Genomic DNA, 4,941 nt, shown 5'->3' with positions numbered 1-4,941 from the left:
GGAGTACCAGCACCACCACCAGCATCCCCTGCTCTCCATGTACACCCCATCCTTCTGTAACTAGCACAGGTAACTCGCAGCCACTCTGCTTAACACTCCCTGCTTTGAAAAAAGCTCTTATCAACCATAATTTCTTTTTATTCCCTTTGTTCAGAGCATGGCCGGTAATGGAAACCTCAGAGTCTGGCATCAGCTGTCAGGGAGGTTTAAATCTGCCTGTGTTCATGGAGCTCCCACCATGAATGCTTCACAGGCAGAAATTAATTGAGTACTTTCAGCATACCCATCATATTTGAATGTGGCTGTCTTCATGTTAGACCACAAGAAACATTTCTTATCCTATCTTAAACAGGCTGTCTCTCCTTTTAAGTTTTTTATGTCCTAGTTGAAACATGAAGGTGACAATTTTCTAAGTACAGAAACCGACACCTCTGTCACATTTCTTCATATATTTAAAACAAACAAACAAAAAAACTTTCTTATTAACTTCAGTTGCACCTGTGAAGCTACTCTTCTGATGTCAGGTATCCAGTGTTAAGCACCCAGGAAGTGCAAAGTGGCCACACAACCACCTATGAGGATTTAGGTGGAAGTTACTTGCTTTGCATCACCAAAATCCTGTACCAGTCTGGTGTCATCAGACTGGCTGAGGCAGCAGTCAGTCCTCTTGACTGCAAGGTTGTCCTTTTGGTTTTCCTGCAATTGTCAGGCTGTTTTGTTACAAACCCTTCAGCTCTGCCAATGGCAAACAGTTTCCTTCACTACACAGCCCTAACTCACACCCAGGATCACATCCTGTTTAAGGAACGAGGAAGGGTTTTGTGAATAAAATAATTTGATCATGTAATTATCAGCACCTAGATCAGCCATGTGCATGTGGGAATGCAAAATGAGACTGCTGGCAGTCCTTACTGAATTTATAATTGTTTTACTTTGTCATCGTATTTCCCCTTTAGCTTTGATTTTCTGCACAATTATATGCACACGTGTCTATCCATATTAAGAAGCTGTTCAGAGAAACGAGATGATGCTGGAAGAAGTGTGGGATCAGAGAGCTGAAAGTATTGGAAACTTTAATTGCATCTCATGGCTGAAGAAAATGAGGAAACATGAAAGAGAAATAAGACAGTTATGAACAATTAGAAAGTGCTGAAGAAGAAAAACCTGCAGTTTGCTGATCTGTTAAATTAATATTAGGGGACAAAAAGCACAAATCCAGATAGACAAATACATCTGAAACAATGTATGCAACTTAAAGAAGATGTGTTTGTGGAGCTTAGTCCCCAGAGGTTGGTGTGTTGAGCCAGCCAGATCAAAAAGCAGAAATTATGCATACCTTGGTCTGACTCTGGTCAAACACACACATGGTTCAACACTGAAGAGCACAAATGGCAAATCTTTCTCTCCAAATCTTCAGCAGAGAGTCTAGATAATTCTATAAGAGTTATCATCAAGATTTTTAAGACTCAGCTGGATAAAGGCCTGGGGTAACCTGGCCTGACTTCACGGCTGGCCATGCTTTCAGCTGGAGGCTGGATGAGAGACAACCTGAAGTCCCACCCAACCTAGAGTATCCTGTGAAAGATTAACTAAAGGTGCCAGCAGAAAACATGAAGCGTCTCACGCGTACATGGCATTTGGCTGAGAGTCACACATAAACTGCATTTCCAGTCTCCTTGACAGCAACTGAACTACTCGCTTGAATAAGATGAGCAGAAGCACTTTATTAATTATCAGCCTGGTTTGGTAGGCTGTGATACTATGAAACACAGTGTTCCAAAACCACTCTGATACCTAAGGTTCCAGCAGCATAACAAGAATGAAAGTTGGCTCAAAAGCAGGAGACCGTCAAAAGTGGGAAGCAGCCATGGCATTTTGCAAAAACATATTTGAAAGGTTTTTATATGTTTGAAAACACAGCTACAGTCAGCTTGATCAGAAGTTCCCTGTACTCTGTGACAATCTAGATTTTATATTATTAAATGGCTTAACATGCCTGGCAGAATTCCACTTTGCACAGCAGTGTACACAATGCATTCCTATCCCTTCCTGATTTATGAAGCCTTAATCCCACTGATGCAAGACAGAAAGATTCCCTGCTGCTGAGCCACTACATCTCTTTCCTCCCTCTGCCCTTCACCAGTTTGGCTACATCATTACAGTCTTGCTGTACCAGGGAAGAAGAAAACAGCACAGGTCCCCTTCCCAGGGAGGTGATGCCTTCATGGTTCATCTTCAGTGGTGCAAGCTGAAGGAAGTCCTCAGGACCACTGTTGAGGGAGTGCATGTGAGCCACATGCAGATTCCTAGAAGAACTGCATCTGTGCATGCCTACAGCACCAGGTGAGAGACAGCTTAGCAGGAATCAAGAAAAGGAAGGAAACAAAAAAGGAGCATGATGGCGTGCTCCTAAGCCTCACTGAGTCCTGGAAGCCAATGCAACTCTACTAATAATTCCGACATTTCTTTGCTTTTCCTAAAGCCTTTAGCTGGCATTTGCATGGCTGATTATGCTGCCATATCATTGTCACCTTTCACCATTGTCGTCCTGGAGAGGTAGCTGGAAAACAGCTCAGTTCTGAATGTCAAAGTTTCAGGCTGTCTGCAAACATGAGATCTCTGCTACTGGCTCATTCCTGAATGCTAACATCACAGCTACAGACACTAACATTTCATTTAATTTTTAAAAACACAAGTCTGAAATTAGGGACAAGGCAAAGGGAGAGATGCTAGTTCTGCCATGTGCTTTCTCCTTTCTTTCTTATTGTTGATATGCACACCTGTGATTTGCCCTGTGTCAGACGTGTCTCTTACCAGTATATCTTCTACAGCACAAACCACAGCTAGGGATGTATTTTAGTAATTGCATACTGAGGTGCACACCAACTAAACCGCCCTGTCTCTACTGCTGCATTTCACATGCCATGATGGACAATTTTCAACTCCCTCAGACACTGGTCACAAGCCAGAAAGATTTCTAATCTTCATTTCTATGAAGAATTAAACACGTTCTTAATTTTGCAAGTGAGCTAGTTGAGCAAAATGCACTTCCATTTTGCACTTGGTATGATAATTTTGAAGACAAACACATTTGTTGCAGTTCTCTTTTACATGTAGTTATTCTACTTGGGGGAAAAAGCCAACATAAAAAAGCTGATAAGAAAAAAAAAAATCCCACAGAACTTGAGTCTGTAGACTTCCAGAAAATTTGTACCTTTATTAGTATTAGTCTTCCTTTTCCCATTCACTTAGCAGCCTCAATGGAAATATTTGATGAAAACCTACAGATTTCACCAAATCCCCATCTGCCAGGGCAGCAAGGCAAAAGTACAAGAGGTGGCTTGGAATTGCTTGGAAAATGCTCACAGTAGGAGAGGAAACAAAGGCAGTTTGGGATTTCTTTTCCCTTCAAAACTAAGTTGTCACCCATTTTTGTAATCATATCAAACCAGAAAATAGTGTCCACTTACCCACACATGCAGTTGTATCATATGTCATTAAATACACAAAGCCAAGCAGTAATTTCTGTAAAATTAGTTTTCTGCTCAGTCAGTATCTTCGTCCAAGTGTATATGCTTTTCTCCATGGCCAGTATCAAACAGCCACACAAGCCATAAAGCAATGATGACTAACACTTCTGCTTACTTTAGTGCCGCAGTTTAGTTACCTAGTATCTCTTCAGTTGCCTCAATGACCTTTTAAGACACTCCATCTTGGCTTTGCTTCTTGAGGCAAATGCAAAGAGACATGTTAAAAGCACAGCTAATTACTAAGGGAGGTTGACAGCTCTTGCAGCAAAAAGAGCTTGCTTCATTTATAGGCATGTGCATTCTTATGCACACAGTGTTCTGCTACACATGCACATGCATATTTATGCTATGAGCTGTATAAAGCATTTTGATGTAATACAGGTGCACTTGTTGGGCCCTGCCTGATTAATTGTGGTGGAATGTCTTCAGCTTCTTGGAACCTGTTGTTCAGCACCCACATGTGCTTAACTCCAAGTGCTAAGTTCAGGACCCTCAGGACACTTTCCAGCAGCCCGCATGGTTTAAACCAGCTCAGGCTGGAGAAAGCAGCTACAAATTCAAGGAAGGTTTTTAGTTTAAGTCTTTCTGATATCTTTGATTAATTAAAAATACCACCTCCATAGGAAAGCAGATGATTTCCCTGATTTGAATAACAGTAACATTCCCAGAACTCAGCCATCTGATAAAAGAATTGTCTTCCAAGGAATGCTTTCTTGGAAGAAGCATCATCAGCCATCTTCCAGAGAATGTATAATAAACAATCTGGACAACACCACCTGACCTTTTTTCTTCCAGAGGTCTTTATCTAGCTTTTACAGACAAAGGAAATGGGTTGTTCCAGCTGTCAAGGAGATTTCCTGAATGAAGGAAAGGATGTACAGGCCTCCCTACCTTCTGAAATTTCCTTTTTGAACAGGAACTATCCATGATTGAATTGCTTTTTAGCATTCTGATGTTGTTGCACAATATCTGTGTCTTTGATGGAGCATTTCCTTATTTAAAAAGTGCTCTTTTCCCTAAGTAGATTGCTGAAGAGTTTGCTATGTAGAGAAAATCTGCCTAGAAGGTACATGGTTTGTGCTAGGAGATCCTTTAAAGAAGACATTGCAATGAGTTTGCATTGATCATGGAGGAGTTTTCAGGAATTTTTAGCATCATGTCAGAGAATGGTTCAATGACTATGCATAAAATCCTAGTTGCTTAGAAAAGACACAAAGCTACAATTCTACTTAGGTTTCTTTTTCTGGGATCAAAGCTTGCTAAAATTACTGAGGTGACATTTTAGATATTTTTTTTTTCCAGCCTGGCAATTCACAATATGTGAGCACAGACTGATATATCTGTAGCGGCTGCCTTGCACTGCTTTTTGCCATTAGTACAGTTAGAATACTTCATTTTCCCACTGTATCTT

This window comes from Chaetura pelagica, unplaced genomic scaffold (genome assembly GCF_000747805.2).
Source record: "Chaetura pelagica isolate M959 unplaced genomic scaffold, ChaPel_1.0 scaffold863, whole genome shotgun sequence".
Lineage (NCBI taxonomy): Eukaryota > Metazoa > Chordata > Aves > Apodiformes > Apodidae > Chaetura > Chaetura pelagica.
The sequence above is the reverse complement of the archived record's forward strand: the minus strand, read 5'-3'. Positions refer to the sequence as shown.